Source organism: Armigeres subalbatus, chromosome 3 (assembly GCF_024139115.2).
Source record: "Armigeres subalbatus isolate Guangzhou_Male chromosome 3, GZ_Asu_2, whole genome shotgun sequence".
In the NCBI taxonomy this organism is placed as follows: Eukaryota; Metazoa; Arthropoda; class Insecta; order Diptera; family Culicidae; genus Armigeres; species Armigeres subalbatus.
In genome coordinates, this window is record NC_085141.1 from 396757482 (window position 1) to 396778072 (window position 20591).

The 20591-nt window shown below is 43.4% G+C and overlaps 1 protein-coding gene across 14 annotated transcripts in view; it reads right to left on the minus strand.

Moving 5' to 3' along the window:
• LOC134226894 (protein O-mannosyl-transferase Tmtc3-like) overlaps window positions 1-20591 on the minus strand; it is a 741179-nt gene that overhangs the window by 90314 nt on the left and 630274 nt on the right. The gene's annotated exons all lie outside the window — the stretch shown is intronic.

Below are 20591 nucleotides of genomic sequence, written 5' to 3' on the forward strand. Positions count from 1 at the left end.
TCTTCTTATTTATTTTAGTATTGAATGATGTATTTTCTCAAATTTAAATGAGAAGGCTAATGTTTGCAGTTGCTTGGAAATTCGTTTGAAAGCTTTTTTTTTTCTAATTTTTCAGAACGACATTTCATTCATAACATTTTTCCTATGGGTTTTAACATAACTTTCTATAAATGGTCACGGTCGGTTCTGAAAAACTTGTTTTTAATTTTTTTTATAGATGTGAAAGCTCTTTTAGAATAATACTAAAGTTGAAATCTGAATCAAGGTGCGTTTTTACGCTTGGATTTCTAGTGATCAACTAATGAACTATTGCCGTTTCCACTAAATTCTGTCAACATTTGCAAATATTTTTCTTGAAAAAATTCAATTATATTAAAGAGCTTCGCATGTATTTCCACCGAATAGTAAAATAGTAATCGTTCCATCGGGGCAAAGGCCATATCATTGATACTAAAATACTTTTACTGGAATCGAATTAGTTATTTTATTGGCGTTTGTCTTTCGCAATATGGGCGGACGGGGATGGGGCACGATCCAAATATGAAATGGGATGTCGTCTTCAGCGTGATGCAATGTGACATGTGACATTTTATGCTTTCCTTTCAGGGGACCATACGGTCTGGAAGTGGTGACGGCGCGGTAGCCTGAATGTCTGAAACAGAGCGCAGTGGATATGAGTTGTGCAGTTTATGAGTTGGGTCGAGAAAGGGAAGAAACCAGTACTGAATCCCTTTCCCGGATCGATGAGGCCTTACACTGCGGTTTGGTATAGCGCGAACCTGGAGTGGAGCGACTTTCAATCAAAGTTCAACAGTCCGGAAAATTTGTTGTTTCCGTTGATGTTGATTGAATTCCACGAAATTTCATCGTTTGATGTTGAGGTTGCGGCTTCGTTTGCTCCCCCGACATAAACCGCAGCCCGCTCGGTTAGTCTGTAGAGACGATGGTGGTGCTTCGTTTCCGACAAAGTCATCAACGTTCGCTTCCACATGGTGGTGCAGATCGCGTCATAAAACTACCATAACGGTTAATAATTTTCCAACATCCATCGCACAAGTGAACTACCTAGAGTCGGCAGCGCCAACCAGCTTCGTGGCATCAACAAACTGGGATGCAAGCCCAACCAGCAGCTCCTTCGTCCTTTCGGGTAAGTGGTTCCGTGGTGTCGTTGGCTTTCGCTCCAATGTCATAGATGGCTCAAACCATGGAAACATGTGACATAACTTATGCCTAACACTCTTCGAAGCGTGGGGCGGAAAGGGTGGGACAAAATTTTGTGTATTATGTGTAGTTAAGAAAAAAAAAACGCAGCGTATTACATGTTCGATAATTTGATTTCTAATTCAAACCATAAGTTTCCTACCAGATTTTGGCAATTATAATTATTTAGCATTATTTCTTGGTTCTTATAACGTTTGTTAGATAATATCAGAATTCATGGGGTTTCGGTTGAAAACAAAAACTGGTAAGAAAGTGATGAATAATTTTCAAACGCCATAATTCCATAGGACTACAAAATAACGAAGCAGGAGTGGATGTCGTGTGGATGCTTTCTTATCTGCTTCATTATTAGTTTCACGGTGTCTCTGTGTGAAAATATTATTGAAAATATCATTAACATCTGTTTCTCTGGAATACCCGCTACGCTAAACAACGAACTCTCCACTTTCTTGTAATGAGTAAAAATCAAGTTCTATCGGATCTAGAATAATTTAAATTTTTCTTTCAGTATTTTTAGTGCAATTGCCATACAAAAATCTTGAACGAGGAACCGCCGATAGAACATTTTATAAATGGACTGAAATGTTGAAAAAGAAAATCCTATAGAGTAGAGTGGGGCAAGAGTATGCACTTAGTTTTCAATCGATCATGTGGCCCTTATGAAGAAAGCTTCTGCATATCGGCTCAATGTCGATGATTCATATACTCTTCCTATATGTTACCCAGGGAAAAAATTATTGAAATTATTGAGATTCGTTTTAGTAGAACCCTTATTGCAAGACAAGTGAAAAACGCACTTTTACCCCACCGGTGAGGTAAGAGTGCGCATCAGGTGGGGTAAGAGTACGCATTTATCCAATCATGTGCTTTAAGTATTGTGTTTTCGTACTATGTTTAGGTGTACAGCAAGTCCTAATACAATTTCATTATTTCGCTTCAATGCTTTGTTCGCTAAGTCCTTTCTGACACCAACTTACTTCAACTTATCCTCAAAACTTGTGATAATTTTCGATTTTTGTCCCTTTTCTCTGAGTTGGGGATCTTTACGCTTTGGAAGTAGTCCTATTTCGGCCGGAGATACGGGTTTGACATTAGAACTTGCAGTTAGTAGAAGAGAAGAATGCAGCATGGGCGAGATTGCTGCAACACCGCACGAGGGCGAACGAGGCACGATATAAACAGGCGCGGAACAGACAAAACTCGATTTTCCGGAGCAAAAGCGTCAGCAGGAAGATCGAGACCGTGAAGAGACGGAGCAACTGTACCGCGCTAATAACACACAAAAGTTCTATGAGAAGTTGAACCGTTCACGTAAGGGCCACGTGCCACAGCCTGATATGTGTAAGGACATAAACGGGAACCTTCTTACGAACGAGCGTGAGGTGATCCAAAGGTGGTGGCAGCACTACGAAGAGCACCTGAATGGCGATGTGGCAGACGAAGATGGCGGTATGGTGATGGACCTGGGGGAACGTGCGCAGGAGATAATTCTACCGGCTCCGGATCTCCAGGAAATCCAGGAGGAGATTTGCCGGCTGAAGAACAACAAAGCCCCTGGGGTTGACCAACTACCAGGAGAGCTATTTAAACACGGTGGTGAGGCACTGGCTAGAGTGCTGCACTGGGTCATTACCAAGATTTGGGAGGAGGAAATTTTGCCGCAGGAGTGGATGGAAGGTGTCGTGTGTCCCATCTACAAAAAGGGCGATAAGCTGGGTTGTAGCAACTACCGCGCAATCACATTGCTGAACGCCGCCTACAAGGTACTCTCCCAAATTTTAAGCCGTCGACTAGCACCAACTGCAAGGGAGTTCGTGGGGCAGTACCAGGCGGGTTTTATGGGCGAACGCTCCACCACGGACCAGGTGTTCGCCATTCGCCAAGTACTGCAGAAATGCCGCGAATACAACGTGCCCACACATCATCTATTCATCGACTTCAAAGCCGCATATGATACAATCGATCGGGACCAGCTATGGCAGCTAATGCACGAACACGGTTTTCCGGATAAACTGACACGGTTGATCAAAGCGACGATGGATCGGGTGATGTGCGTAGTTCGAGTTTCAGGGGCATTCTCGAGTCCCTTCGAAACCCGCAGAGGGTTACTGCAAGGTGATGGTCTTTCGTGTCTGCTATTCAACATCGCTTTGGAAGGGGTAATACGAAGAGCAGGGATTAACACGAGTGGTACAATTTTCAATAAGTCCGTCCAGCTATTTGGCTTCGCTGACGACATAGATATTATGGCACGTAACTTTGAGAAGATGGAGGAAGCCTACATCAGACTGAAGAGGGAAGCCAAGCGGATCAGACTAGTCATCAACACGTCGAAGACAAAGTATATTATAGGAAGAGGTTCAAGAGAAGACAATGTGAGCCACCCACCGCGAGTTGGCACCGGTGGTGACGAAATCGAGGTTTTAGAAGAATTTGTGTACTTGGGCTCACTGGTGACTGCCGAAAATTATACCAGCAGAGAAATTCGGAGACGCATAGTGGCTGGAAATCGTACATACTTTGGACTCCGCAAGACGCTCCGATCGAATAGAGTTCGCCGCCGTACCAAACTGACAATCTACAAAACGCTCATTAGACCGGTAGTTTTCTACGGACACGAGACCTGGACGATGCTCGTGGAGGACCAACGTGCACTCGGAGTTTTTGAAAGGAAAGTGCTGCGTACCATCTATGGTGGGGTGAACCACGAGTTGCATCAGCTGTTGGGAGAACCATCCATCGTTCACACCGCGAAAATCGATCGACTGCGGTGGGCCGGGCACGTAGCAAGAATGTCGGACAATAACCCGGTGAAAATGGTTCTCGACAACGATCCGACAGGCACAAGAAGGCGAGGTGCGCAGCGGGCAAGGTGGATCGATCAGGTGGAAAATGACTTGCGGACCCTCCGTAGACTGCGTGGATGGCGACGTGTAGCCATGGACCGAGCCGAATGGAGAAGACTCTTATATACCGCACAGGCCACTTCGGCCTTAGTCTGAATAAATAATGAAATAATAATTAATGGAATTAAGAAAACATCTATTTTGTAGTAGTTTAGCTGAAGGGAGGAAACACCATCTTACCTATTCGGATCAAGAAAAATACAACTCTGGAGTGGGTCTATCGATGATTTGGGATCACATCTGGACCTAGTAGGGTCAATGGAAATTAGTTCTGAAGTGGTATAACCGATGTTCAGAATCGCTATCCGATTTATTCGGGTTAATAAATTAGTCTGTCGAGGGTCGGAATCACCGGAAGGCCATCAGAACTATTGTGGTCAAGATTCTTGACTCAAGAATAATGTTATACTCTTAATTTTATTTACCGGGATATCAGCAATTTGTTCAACTTTTACCGAGATTCGCACAGCCGAGCCCCAGCAAACATGTTTTTGCCGAGATATCTGTCAAAGTTGCTGAAAATCAGAAATTAATTTGCTGAAACCCAGCTAAAACCATCATTTTTGACGGGATATCAGTTTTTTATTTTGCTGGGCACACGGCTGTGCGGATTTTGCCGAGCTGCAGAAATGAAAACTAGCCCTTGCTAATAACTCATTAAAGCCTGGTGGACACTGGTGGACATCATATTTTCATAGTAATCTCTCTAAATGCACAAATATGTTCAGCATAAAAACAATTCTAGTCCAACATTTGGAAAAAGATGGCGACGCAAATTTTTATTATTTAGTTCTTTATTTATGTATAAAGCTATGTCTGTAGACGAGGAACTGGGAATAATAAATTAAGGTTCTTACGCCCTGCTCAAATATTGGTCTATAATTGAGGCAAAGAGGAAAGAGGGGGCACCCTCCACAGTAATTGTCCCTTACCGCGTCATGATGGGTTCTGGCGTGGTGGACCTCTTTTCCCGAGCAACTCGTGGGACCAAAATGGAAAACCAAGTCAATTCTTCAATTAGTGGTAGTAGTTTAGGCGACAACCCCTTCGCAAGAGGTGGCTTGTTCAGGTCTCCGCCTAGGAGGCCAGAGTCAACAGTCGGCAGCTCAGTGCGCAGCGCCAGCGTGGGTCACTTAACCATTCATCAGGTTCCGCCGGTAGAGGTTATAGACGGCTCATGGCTTGTGAAGGCGATGAACTGCAAACGCGATGGGCTTTCGGCCTTCGAGGTGGCGACGGAACAGCTGGACGCCATCATCGAATTTGCGTCATCGAAGCATAATATCAGTAAGGAACTCAAGAGGAGCTTGCTGAAACTTCGAAAGTCGATGCTGGACGCCAAGCTGGAGAGGGCGGTCGGGACGGCAAAGTGTAAACCCGTGAAATCCGTGGAGTTGAGGTCTACCCAGACTAAGGCCCAAGGATTCGCGGACTCGGGCAAGGTCGAATCGACCGAGGGCGTGCCAGCGAAGACGGTGGTGCCAAAGTCTACCCAGACTGAGCAGACACAAAAACGGGGGAGACAGTCTCCAGGGGATGAGCTCCCTGGGGGCCGCTCCAAAACACGGAGGGTTACTACCTCGAACAAGGGTAGTGAGGCTGGGAAGCTGAACCCCGGCCAGGTACCTCCAAAACCGGGGGAGGAAGGACCTGGAAAGGTCCGTCCACCCAGGAAAGACGGTGGTAAGGGGTTACGGCAGGCTGAGAGCTCTCAGCCGCACCAGACCAGGGAAATAGAGGGGGATGACGCCTTCTGGACCCTGGTCAAGAACAAGAGGAAACCGAAGACGTCAAGGGCCGAAAAGAAGGCCCAGGCGAATGAGGGTAGCAAGAAGTCTAGGGTAGGCGCCAATCGCTCCAGGGGCGATGCCCTAGTCATCACGACGGACGAGGCTAATGATCCTCGATCCTCGGATGGGCGAGATGATCCTCGAGCTGAAGCGGGGCGTCTCGCAAAAGGGCGCCGCCTACAAGAAATTGTTGGAGGAAGTCCTAGACGAGACGGTCAAGGTGAGGGCACTAACGACGGAGGTGAATCTAATGGTTAAAGACCTGGACGAGATCACCGAAGTCGAAGAGCTCGTCACGGCACTGCGGCGACAGTGTGAAGTGAAGACGCCCACCGCAGCCGTTCGGCTACGGAAAGGTCCGGCAGGGACGCAGGTAGCATTGGTTCGGCTATCTGCAGCGGACGCCTCCAAGGTAGTCAAGTTAGGGAGCGTCAAGGTGGGATGGTCGGTATGCCCTGTGGATATATACGAGCAACGCCTGAAGTGCCTGGAACCGGGGCACAAGCAATGGGACTGAAAAGGCCCTGACAGAAGCAATCTCTGCCGACGCTGCAGATTGGAGGGACATAAGGCACAATGCTGCCTGAACCCTCCCAATTGTTTGATTTGTTCCAGCAAAGCTGTGAACAGCAAGCACCCCATGGGGGGTTCGAGGCTAGGGAATACAATAATGTAGTAGGAAAGGAAGGGAATTTAGGGTGCTTAAGTAATTACGATGCTGATGTTCACATAGTTGACATTTTTGGCGATGTTTCACATCCGTAAAGGAAAAAAAATTGGGAGGCAACAATGAGAGGAAGACATACGAAATGAGAAACTAATACAGGTTTTTCATTCATTGTTGCACGGCACGTCGCCATTACGGAGCCGTAGTCAGGCTCATGAATAGGGGTTGTTTGGAATTTCAACCAGATTGGAGTCTACTGGAATCTTCTACCGGACGCCTGTCATTTCGTTGGACCAATAAGGATTACGGGTGGACTGGGTGGGTGGGTGATTCGTCTTCCTGCCTCATTCAAAATTGAACGTTTGGATTTAGATACGTTCGGCTATATTTGATACGGGTATTTGGTGTGCCGTTGTTTTCTCTGGGTGAGTTGCACGGTATATGTTCCGTCGAAGCTAATATTTTGGTTAACTACACACATTATTCCTCCTCTTCACGCCATTCGGTACAGACTTCTTATACTTGGACCAAATTTGGAACCGCCAAGCAGGTGATTTGGAATTTGAGCTTCGGGATTTTACGTTATTGCTGCTCAAGTGACGCTGTTCACTCGATCAGAAAAGTTGAACAGTACCGTGCGGGACCGAAATCCGTACAGCACCGAAATCCGTCCACCTCATAAGATATCAATAAATTAAAGGAGGTTAAAGGTAATTAATGTAGGAATAATTAATCTTATCCTGTTCAGATACTTGACAGTAAGCTTTTAGGGCATAGAATTGGAAAGAAGGCTTTGGAATTAAAAAAACAAAAATCAAAAACAAATCTCCACCGACCAAACGCGGAGTTTGTGCCGCCATTTTGTTTTCGGGTAGAGGATAATTGCACCAAAAGTAACTGTGTTTTTATTGATAATTGTGAATCATTACATTAAATGAGCGGAATACAAATCGAAGGGATGGCTTCTCAAGGTGCGTATCGAACTATTTACAGTGGTCGCTTAGTCAATCAGACTGTTTCAATTTAAATATTTAGTTAACAAATAGCTGTACAAATTTTGATCCTTTGATTCGAAATCCGTCCACGGTGGACGGATTTCGAGTCAGGAATCGTTGATTTAATTCATTATTTTATCATGTTTCTCGTAGTTTTTAGTGAGTAATTGTGAAACACTTCAAAAGTAGAAGCCTTCATGTGCCTGTGTCAATGACAAACGTTTTATTTACATTCGATTCATATTTTCTAATGCCGTTTTCATATATTAAGGTGCTTAAGTGTACGGATTTCGATGCCCCACGGTATATGTGCAGCCGAATTTCTCCTCGCTCTCTTCAACCGATCAATTACCGCTCGACTGCAACCATGTCAAGGAGCCAAGCTGCGACGTATAAGGTGCTGATAGCTAAGGTGGCTGAGGTGCGACAATCTTTCAAATATATATTTGGGGCTTCGTTGAAGATTTTCCCGATGATGCTACTCTCAACCAAGTCACGGTTTTTAGATAGGCTAGACGAATTGCGTGAGAAGTTCTCCGAGAACCTTATCGAGGTCAAAAGGCACGATAAGGCGAACCCTTTAACAAAGGAGAGAATAGTTCAAACCTTGGACTATGTTGTTCAGTTCGCGGGTTATCGAGATTTGCTATTGGTCAACAAGCTTACTACATGCTTGGATCCGGTTACGCGACGGAGATGGGAGGAGTTTTCGTCCACCAAGCAACAAGATATGCGGTTTATGAGTTGAGCGATTCTCTTCAACGTCATTCGTATGCTAGAGTCTCTTCCAGCGAAGGCACCAGAATCGAAAGGCACTATCCAGTGGCAGCAAGCTGGTAAATCCAAGGTTTTCAACATCAATTACAGCTTCAGCACCACGCAGACGGTAGAAGGACGATGTGTAGTATGCGGTACCAGTCACTTGCTGTTCCAATGCAGCGTTTTCCAAGGGATGCCGCAGTTTGAAAGGGAAGGGGTGCTCAGAAGCCACTCGTTATGCCGAAACTGCTTCAAAGTGTCAGTCTAAATTCTCCTGTCGCTTCTGCCAAAGTCGCCATCATTCGCTGTTCTGCTTAAGGCCTGGTAGGGGCAGTTCATCGAAGCCAACGGCAATTATAAAGGCTACTGCCTAAGAGAAGTTCGCGATTTCACGGAGCCATCTACTTCGCGTGGCAGTTCAAGTGTCACCCCTAGTGTACCCAATCCCCAAGTAGCCAACGTGGCGGCTGCAGACACGGTTGTGGGACATGGATCTACTCTGCAGGCAAAGGTACTGCTGGTGACTGCTATCGTAATTGTCGAAGACAGCAATGCAAGGACGGAAATCTTCGTTTTACTATCAGTTGCATCGATGCTCCGTAGGCAGCTTCGTCATTGATTCGTGTTTGTTTTGATCAGATGCTCGGTAATGCAGGCACGAAGATCTCGCACCATGCTGTCAAACTTCCATACCAAATTTACCACCCGATCCTCAATAGCCGATTGATAATCGAGCGTAAAAAATGAATATCTACCGGGGCTGAAATAAATATTTTGAATTGCGGTTGGTTTGCAAAGATAAATGATGATTATTTTACTTTATATACTAAACAGATGCATATATTTTAGGAATCTGACTTCAAAATGTTGAATCCATGCACCGCAGTATGAAATGATATTCATATTTTGAGATTTCAAATTGAATATCAATGTGCCAAGCTGTGCCATTTTGACACCGCACAAAACAACGCTGACACCGAGAGTCGACGCTTAATGCTGTTCGTTCACATGCCGTCCTATTCATTTGCACATTCAAATTCGGGAAGGATTAGCAACTTGATTGTGTGTTGAATGTCAGCCGTTTGAGTGTAGTTGAAGTGACTTTTTCTGTCCCTGCAGCAATGGTCATGGCTATCCAGCTCGCGCTCTTCAAGACTATGGATCGAAGAGCATCTTCGTAGCAGGAAGACTCAGTCAACGGATGAAAGTCAGACGCAGCAAGGTGGACGTCAAGATTCGTGGGATTGGCCATGCAGTTACAAATAGGGCTTCCATTCCCGGAAACGATTTCCCGGGAAATCATATTTCCCGGGATTCCCGATTCCCGGGATTTATGTATCAGTTTCCCGAATTTCCCGGGAAATGAACATACTAAAATATTTTGTAATAATTGTCTTATTTTTTTAATTTGATGATAACGGATTTTGGGGTATCAATTACATTTTTTTACAAGCATCATCTTACTAAATTTATTTCACTTTTGAAGTTTAAGAATTTAAGTTATAACTGAAAATGCCACAGAATCATACGGTGTATTCCAACACGTGTTGAAGAGAGGCGAGGCAAAGAACCAGTTTGTATCTATCGTTCGTTTATTTAGTGGGTTCAAACGTCGGTAACTGTTGTGAAGTCGAATTAAAATTGAGTGTTTGTGGTGAAACAGCAGAGCTACCAATGTTCGCAGATATTCAGGCAATAGCAGTGACCGCTTTGGCAAGTTTGTCCTATTATTGTCAAAAATCTTTAAGACCTTTTATCCTTTTTGATTCAATTCCTGAACAAACGTATATTCCGAAGACTCGTTTGTATTTTGAGATATTTCTGAAACATTTCATTTCATTTTTAGGTGCTGTTCGGCATTACAAGGATAGTTTGACTGAAAAAATGTTATAGTCAGGATCATTAAAGTACGACAATCAAGCACTCGCCTGTAGGCTCTTTTTTTATTTCGAATGGAAGAATTCTCATTTCAAATATTTCATTCATCTGCTTTAAATACAAAATGTGTTCAAGTGGACGTACATGAATAAAAATGGTTTATCCTTCAAAGTTGACCTGAAGATTCTATACACAAAAAAAAATCGTCGAGTATAAGAATAGTTCAAGTTAGGAATATTTTGGCGATAATAGAAGAGAATCTCTCGAAGCCGTCGTTGTCCAAAAACTGGAAAAAAAATGCGGATTCAACCTGAAAAAGTTTTTAAAAAAATATAGAAAAGTAGCATATAGCGGAGCTTATCAGGACACTGTAGATCTTACACTCGATCCAGAGCCTTACATGTCTAATGTATATTTTCAAAATCATATTTTACTACAAAATTGAAACTTCGATTTTGAATTAGCTTCGAGAGTTTTTTTATTTCCCGGGATCCCGGGAAATCCCGGGAAATCCCGGGAATTTATTGTTTCATTTCCCGTTTCCCGGGAAGTTGTTTCCCGGGAAAAATGGAAGCCCTAGTTACAAAGGTTGGTGGGGTTCGATACTGGCCTTCGACCATCTTCTGTGGACAAATCTTCTAGTCACTTATTTATATCACTTATTATCACAGACAGCCATTACTGTTAGAAAATAAGTGGCTGGAAGATTTGTCCGCAGAAGATGGTCAAAGGCCAGTAAATCGACCGAAACGTCCGGACAGTCTGGCAAAGTTTTGTTTTGTCATTTTTCGCCGAAAACAAATCGATGAGAATCCGCACCAGCAATTTCGCGGCGATTGATCCATTATAAACAGTCATCAAGGTTAGGCAGCAGCTTGAAGCCACCGTTCGATGGAGGCTGACGGAATTCTCTCATCGCATGAGTTTCCTGGTTCTACCTAAGGTAACCGTCAACCTACCGACTTCATCGATCAACATCGAAGAGTGGAACGTGCCAGATGGAGTCGAATTGGTCGATCCATCGTTCAATGTGTCCATGGGGGTGGACATGGTTCTGGGAATTGAATCATTTTTCAATTTCTTCACTAGCGGGCGGCATATTTAGTTGGGAGATTGACTGCCGGCCCTGTATAACTGTATAACGGCCGACCTCCCCACGACGGACCGTTCGAACGAAGTGCTCCTCTCAACGTGCTTCTTGCGGCAAATAGTTTTCGGTAACTCCGACTTCCTCGCAGGACCAACATCGGGCTACTAATTCTTCAAGGCCTTCTGAAGCCGACACGTTGCAGCTGATTTTCAGCGATCGGTTGGAAACCGATGCTGCTCTACAAACGACTTAACCGAAAACGGTGATTCCATCACCAACTCCCAATACTCAACCAGATCAGGATCAACCGATGCGAAATAATCTACGTCTGAAGTGAGGATTCTCAAGGCACGGTGGTAGTGCACCTGTTCGCATCAAAATCGAAGGAAGCACTGTTAAAGAGCCAGTCAATCCCGAGGTTAGAGTTGTGCGGTGCACTGTTGACTATGGAGATGCATGACAAGGTGAAGAAGGCCATTAAACTCCCATGCCTGTCCATTTTTGGACGGATTCCAGGTGTGTGCAGCGGTGGATAGCAAGCACTCCATCTACCTGGAGCACGTATGTTGGAAACAGCTGCAGGGATTTCTTCTCAGTGAAATGATTGTTTAACATACCCTCTCAGGGAAATAATTGTTTACCCAATCAAGGATTACCTCTCAGAGGAATGATTAATAATTCAGGGGAATAATTAATGAATGATTGATAACCCTATCAGGGACTTCCTCTCAGAGGAATGATTGTTTCAGATACCCTCTCAGGAATGATTGTTTTCCCAGGCAACACACTTGTGATAAACGACTTACTGTGACATATGTATGACCAAATCCAGTCATATATGAGTTGCTGCAACCAAATCGGACCAAAAAGTTGCTGCTTGGGTCGTATACACTCTCAGGAGAATGATTTCTTACCATATCAAGGATGCGCTCTCAGGGGAATCTGTGTTTACCACATCAGCTGTATTCATAACATTATAAATCAATTTACATTACTGTTCGCATGGAATGATAAAACACATCAATTAATCATTTTTTCGATAATTTATGGTATCGTGGTAATTTTTTCACTAATTGCATGAATGATATGAACAATTATTAAAAAAATCTGTATCATTGAGATAACATTCACTTGGTCCCTCTTATCTCTGATAAATAGAATGATCGAAAATTAATAACGATTAGTTTGACATTTTCTATCAGTACGATAATTGCAAACGTAGTATTCAGAGGAGACGGCTGCATCCGAATCAGTCGTCTCCAGCTGCTGCACGATCCGCATCAGCTCTGAAGCAGTCGATTTAGAAATTTTGAAATTACACCCGGTATAATAAAAGTAGACTTAAGTCCTACGTCAACATGACTGAAGAAATCAGTTAACCTTTCCGTCCCCAACGTCTGTTTTTAAGGGCTTTCAAAAATCTAAACTGCTGTAAAAATCGCATTTCTTGACCGATTACAAGTTGCATTCCATCCGGATAGATCCCAATTTTCCATTTATATCAGTTTCGAGGCTCTCCACAGTATGGTTCCAGAATTATTCCAGATTCCGTTGGGGTCAGTTGTTCCCGGAATAAGTGGCCATTTACAATTTTAAGTCAAAACAGGTCGTGCGACACCTCAAACTTCATGATTTCACAAAGCAATGATGGGAATGATGTTTGTGGGTTTCCTGGTCCACTCGGACTCAATCTGGCCACATCGGTCACTATCCGGGGACCTACGGAATGGCCATTTTCTAAATTGATTCAAAATGGGTCGTGCGACACCTCAAACTTCATGATTTTACAAGGCAATGATGGGAATGATATTTTTAGGGTCCCTGGCCCACTCGGATTCAATCCACATCGGTCTTAATCCGGGGCAGGGACGGGAACGATTGACATTTCTTTTTATCATTCAATCTGCCACAAAGTAAAAGAAAAACAAAAACACGGCAGCCGCAGCAGCAGCCACGACCAAGCAGACGACAGTCAGCACATGATTTTATTATTTTCTCTCCCCATAATTAATGTTTCTGTACGCTCATTTCACGACGTATGACTGTTTTTGGTGGTAAATGATTATTTCTTTACTCCTTGCTTATTCTAGGGACTAGAACTAATGAATTAGTACCAACGGCTAGCATTCTTTCTAGGCTTTGCGCCACAGGCAATCAAACTCGATTATGTTCTGTTTGCGCTGCGCACGAACCGAAACAAGAAATCTGCTGACCGCACCGACGGCTCGACTCTCACGCAGCAGCAGGCAGGAACATACAAACAGTTTGCCTCATCGGTAAAAAAAAATGTCACAATGAGGCGTACATTTTTTTTGGAAAACTGTTTCGGTTTGTGCGGTGCGTGAAATTTGACCGGATAAAATGTAAACATTCGCATAATCACAGTGTTTTACTGTACATTTCCCAACACTGATCCGGGGACCAACGGAATGGCCATTTTCTAAATTGATTCAAAATAGGTCGTGCGACACCTCAAACTTCATGATTTTACAAAGCAATGATGGAAATGATATTTTTAGGGTTCCTGGCCCACTCGGATTCAATCCGGCCACATCGGTCTTAGTCCGGGGACCAACGGAATGGCCATTTTCTAAATTGATTCAAAATAGGTCGTGCGACACCTCAAACTTCATGATTTTACAAAGCAATAATGGGAATGATATTTTTAGGATTCCTGGCCTACTCGGATTCAATCCGGCCACATCGGTCACAATCCGGGGACCTACGGAATGGTCGTGCGACACCTCAAACTTCATGATTTTACAAAGCAATGATGGGAATGATATTTGTAGGGTTCCTGGTCCACTCGGATTCAATCCGGCCACATCGGTCACAGTCCGGGGACCAACGGAATGGCCATTTTCTAAATTGATTCAAAATAGGTCGTGCGACACCTCAAACTTCATGATTTTACAAAGCAATGATGGGAATGATATTTTTAGGGTTCCTGGCCCACTCGAATTCAATCCGGCCACATCGGTCACAATCCGGGGACCAACGGAATGGCCATTTTCTAAATTGATTCAAAATAGGTCGTGCGACACCTCAAACTTCATGATTTTACAAAGCAATGATGGGAATGATACAAGGGCGTAGCCAGAGGGGGCAGGTTGGGACAAAACAACTCGAAAAATTTTGGGCTCAAGAATTCTCCTTGAAATCCTTCTAGAAGCTCCCCTGGGAACTTCTAAATTCCTCCGGAAAGTTATCCACAAATTTCTCTGAAAACCGTTCGAAAATCTTTCGCATGTAATTGTAATTTCTCCTTATCTAGAAACCCCTCACTAAATTTGTTTTTTAGGAAATTCATGAGGAAATTCCTTGAAGATTTCTTTTCTTCTCCAATTTTTCCTTCTAGAAATTTCTTTGGCTATTCTTCCAGAGAAATCTCCGGCATTTCCTTCAGGAATACATTCGAGAGTTCCTTCAAGAATACAAACGGAATTTCCTCCCAAAATTCCGCTAGAAGTTTCTTCAGAAATTTATAACGGAAATCCTCTGATTTCGCTCCATAATTTCACTTGTAAATCTATAAGAAATTCCTTCGGAAATTCTTCTAGGAACTTCTCCGGGCATTCCTCCAGGAACTCTGCCTTTAATTCCTCCAGGATAACTTTCAGGAGTTTTTCCGGGAATACCCCCATAAATTTAATAGCGAAATCCTCTAGGATTTCATTCTGGAATTCTTTCCGCTATTACTTCAGAATATCCTTCAAGAATTCATCTAAAAATTTCTTTAGAAATTTCTCCAGGAATTCGTCCATGTATTTCCTCGGAAATTCTTCCAGGTATTTTCCCGGGAATTGCTTCAGGTACTTCTCCAGGAATTCCTTCAGGAATTTCTCCCAAAATTTTTCCGCGGAATTGTCCTAGAATGCTTTCCGGACTTCACTAGAAATTTACTCCAGAATTTCATTCGGATATTAATTTGAGAGATTTCCTCCAAGATATCTTCCATGAGTTCTTCCAGGAATTTCTTCAGAACTAACCTCCGGGAATTCATCCGGTAATTTCTACAGCATTTCATCTGGGAATTTCTGCATTAATTCCTCCTGGTATAAACTTCTCCAAGAATTAGTTCAAGACTTCCTTGTGAGAATTCTTCCGGAAGTGCTTGTGGGAGTTCCTCCGATAGCTCTTCCAGGAGTTTTTCCAAGAGTTCCTCCGGGAATCCCTACAAGATCTTCATAGGGAAATCCTGGGGGATATATGACAGGAATTTCACGGGAAATGGGATTTCGGAAGTTCCTCTAGAAATTCAACTCCGGGTATTCCAACGGCTGGTTACTCTGAAAATTCCTCCGGGAGTTCCAGCAGAAGAATTTATTCAGGCTTTTTTTGGGAATTTATCTACAAAATCCTCCAAAAGATCCTCGGTGAGTTTCTCTGGGAGTTCCTCTTCCTTAAGAAAGTTCATTTGGGAGTTCATCCAAGAGTTACTCTAGAAATTCTTCCTGTAGTTCTTTAAGAAATTCCTCCAGAAGTTCCACCGGAAGTTCCTCCGAAAATTCTTCTGATAATTTCTCCGGAAATTCCTCCAGAAATTCCTCCGGGAGCTCCTCCGGAAATTACTCCAGGAGTTCCTTCTTAGAGGAACACTCGGAGGAACTGCCGTAGAAACTTCCGGAGGAATGCTCATAGAAACTGCCGGTGGATCTCCCGGAGGAATTACCGTAGTAACTGCCGGAAGAGCTCCCGTAAGAACTCCCGGAGGAATTTCAGGAGGAACTCTTAGAAGAATTCCTAGAGGAACTCCCAGAGAAACTATTGGAAGAACTTTGGGAGCTAAATTTCTGAAGAAGGCCTAAATTATTTCTTGAAAAAAGCCTGCATGATTTCCTGGAAGAGCTACTGATGGAATTCCCGGAGGAATTCCCGGATAAACACCCGAATGAATTGCCTGTGGAATTTCCGGAGGAACTCTCGGAGAAATTCTTGAAATAACTTCCGGAGGAATTTCTGAAAAAACTCCCGGGAGAATTTTCAAATGAACCCCCGAAGAAACTCCCAGTGAAACTACCAGAAGAATTCTCGGAAAAATTCTTGGATAATTCATCTTATAGACAAATCTCGTCTAGCTGAAACTTTTCAAGGGGTATGTTGCTGGATCATCATCATCATCAGAGGACCTCCCGGAGTTTGCCTTGAGAAGCTATAGCCGCACGAGCAGAGTTGTTCGTGGCCGGCCGGAAATTCCCTAAAGTTCGCCACGGTGGGTTCGCGAAAATTGTTCGATTTCAAACAGGAAGCTTAAGCGCCACCTCGTTAGAGGACTTCCCGCTCAATTGTTGCCCGGTCTAAGACTCCGAAGTTGGTCCAATGGAAGAAACCTTCGAAGGAAGGTTCCAAGAACAATTCCGCAAACTCCACTTTCCTAGCGTCCGTCTTACTCAAAATTCATCAACTAGAGCGAACATTACTGACACGACCCTAACGCAACGTTTCAAAGACGAACTTCTCCCATAAAAGTTCAATTTATCATCATCGGAAGTTCCACTACTTGTACCTAGGTGGCGACCGTCTCGAAAGCTTGAACGGTTTCATTCACAACCAATGAATTAACAACGAAGAATCGCAAAAAGGAGAGAGCTCGAATGACCATTAACAGCGGGAAGAATATTGCGGAGAGTAGGGGGATGGATTACATTTACAGATCATTTTCACATTGCTAGCTTTATTATCTATTTCTATTAACTTTAGGCCTAACGATCTACCCCTATATTTGCGTGCTCTCTACCCTACACTTTCACACTCTACCAATGACGTCACATGTGCACATGTTACTCACGCTTTGCGCTTCCGCATTCTATTGTCGGCGGGCCGGCATTGTTCGCTCACCTTCCTCTATTGTCCGACGGCGTGGCTTGGGTCCCTTTGTCCGTCGGCTTGGCTGCTCCAGATAGCGTGGGAACCGCTATTGTTCGCCGGCGTGGGAAAAGAAGCAGGAAACGCGTTGATCAATTCCCCTACAGCGTTAAGCGGTCTTGCTGGTGAGTTGATTCCCGATCACGTGGTGGTCCAAAGACTTTAAACTTGACCGCCGATGCTGTTAAGCTTATCGACGGCAGACCGGCTTGGGGATTCAAAACGGCCCCGGTTACGGTTCGCACTACGTAGGTTCACAGGTGGGATCACTCACTTACGTGGACGTAGATGCGGGATGATGTTGGGCGCGGCCCCTTCGGCCACCGATGGATGTGGGCCGGCGGCTTGCCTGGTGGATGTTCACGACGGTTGTTTCACGAGGTGCCTATATCCGAAACATAAAGCCGTCGAACGGCTGTTCGACAGATAAAGGGTTAAGAGAGCAACGCAACATCACTAAGCACGACTTCAATACCTTTCTTAACTTTTCTTGGCTCACACTATAACGAATAATCGGCACTTGGGGAAACTAACTAATCCTGCAAAATTCAAATTGTTATTCACTGAGCTACCACCTTTTTAAATTTATCTCACTTTTGAGAAATCGCGGATCACGGGAAAAACTGTAGAAGCGTGTGAGCTAACCAGGCAAAGTGAAATGGAATTTTGGAGCCCTCAGATTAAATAGTCAGGGCACAGTCATCTTTTCGCGAAGAGTTCGAATCGGATTTCATGTTCGCGCTCTAGTTGCTGACTTCTCGCTCCCACCAGTAGTCATAAAGTTACGCTTCTTCGTTCTTTTCCCCAATCCCCAAAGGTTCTCCACCAAATTCAACATTCGGTTGATTCTCGATCGCGGGCAATCAATTAATTCTCGCGAGAGATTTAACGAATCTTCTGGAGGCTCAGGTGTTGTGTCTACCGATTGCATGGATGTAGGCGGACCTTTAATTTTGTCTTAAGCGCGTAGTTCTTGAAATATTATGCTGTTCTTGAGTCGTTCCATGTGATGTGGTGCAAAAAAAGACAATTAATTATAATTAAGAATTCAAATATTATTTACAAAATAAATCAAATTTGTTTCGTGTAACGGCCTACTGTTACATCACTCCCTGCTTAGAGTACGAAAATTTAGTTGAATTGATTCAACTAAATTTTCGTAGAAATATTTAATTGAATTATATTTACATTATTTACAATTTCTAGATAAGCAACTCAAAATCTGAAACTAATTCAACATTCGGGGTCATATGTTATCATCATCAACCTTAGAGGTCGACTCCTCCTCTGTCTATAGCACACGATCTATCACGGACCGTGCCTACTACTGACCATCAATGTCCTAAGACTCCGGTCTCCAGCGAATGTTTACCTTAATTCATCAATTTTGTTACTCACCACATTTATTTTCTATCTATGGATATTCGAAATATTACACTGTACAACTAAATCGGAAAAAAGTAATGACTAATTCTTTTCGGTGGTATCACTTGATTCGCTCTGTACTTCCACATAATTCCCCAAACAAACGTTTTGTAATCTGTCTTCAACTCTGTTCCGACTGAACTGAATGAAAACAACTATATTCCCCAATACTGAAACGCATAAACAGGCTCATTCAGAATCCAGATCCACCCCAATCATTGCGTTGAGCACCGATCTGTATCTGAATTTACCGCAAAAACTATTTTATAGAGAAATGGCCCACCCCGAGGCTTCCCCTCAGGCAATTTGTCCACTTCCACTATAAAACGTAATTAGATTTCTTACTCAAACTTTACACCAGAATTAAATCTGATAATCAAAATTTGGAAAGAATCGAACACCCTATTCAAACTCAAAAAACCATCTTCACACTTTGCTTCACACCAACCCAAGTACTAAACGCACCGCGTGATACCAACCTGACTCGAACTGTCAAAGTGTCAACCGAACAATCAACATAAAAGTATATTCTACTCGTGCGTGACGGAATGTGTTCCCGGTGTTCCCGTAGAAGTTTCGGCGATTTTGGCCGATTTCCCTTGCGGAAACATCGAAAGGATGTACATTACGGGGGGAGTATTATTTATATTCTCTCCCTGAAAAGAATTGAAGTGCTTTGTGTTTTTTTTTTCAGTTGCTGCGTCGTGGGATTCAGAAGACTACTTGCTGTTCTGTTTGAGGTTGGAATCGATGACGTGATTTTATACTATTTGGACTCGGCTGGACTGAACTATTGCACGAAACATGGAATAAAGGATTTATTGGAAAGGAACAGCTATGGATCGTGAAAATGCAAGGCGTACGGAACTCGATTACCAGCTATATTGCCAGTGCCCGGTTGCCTATTGGGATGTTGCTGCGACACCAAAACATTACGTTCTGATCTCATCAATGAAATTTCCCACTGACGATGAATGAAAATGCAACTTAGAAGGAAACACAACTATTTACAACAAGAACACGGAGGTTCTCAACTGTATACACTGACGGATCATCTCCACAAGGATTTTCCACCATCAACGGAATTCGCGTCGTTGAAAACTAAGCTAATATTTACAAGTTTTGGTAAGAAATTATGTTAATAATACTAACAATAATCCTAAGAACTAATATAGAATTAACGTAGGATAATTAACAACTAATATTCATGATGAATCAGGTTAGGTAGGGTTTCCCGTTACCTTCCCCAATCCAATAGTTCTCAATTCGGTAATTTACGTTGCCTCGTCAGTGTTTCGTCAAAATACTTGTCCCAAATGATTCATAGCTGTTGAGGAGAATCTACTGCTTCCCACGATTCCTCCTACTCAATCTTCAGAGTCATCTTACCCTTTCCATGCACATTCTTGAAGTTTGTCACCAGTAGTTTAATTGTTATTGTGGGACGGCTCAACTCTTTCGAGGAGCACTTCAAGAATGGCCGGTTGTATTTTTGTGCAGGTGTTAACTGCGTTGTCCACTCTACGAGCATACATAGCTGTTTAAAGAATGGCTCACTCGATATACGAGGAGATAGTTTGCTATGCAACATGGTTGATTTTTGTGCCCTAAGAGAGAGCTTTGTTTCCTTCGAATAAGGTACCATAGCTTTTCCAACCAGTGTGTCTCAACTCGTTCAAGGAGCAAATTGAGATGCCAAACATGTATTTTAGTGCATACAAAGATGCATCGTTGCCTTAAAAAGGTTGCATAGCTTGAAAAATATTCTCTCATTATGGGGACGAGGTTAGCTTTTTGAGGTACCGACAATTGTACACTCCAAGGCGCTTTCCTTTCTCGTCCTCCAAATCATAGCAGTGTTCTCCTACTTTCCTTTTTACTATTGCCGGAATGTATTTTGGAGCAAGTTTCGCGCAATAGCCCTTTCCTTTATCAGATAATTCTGTGTTTTTCTTCAACAATTTCTCCCCTATGACGAAGGATGGGCAATTCGCA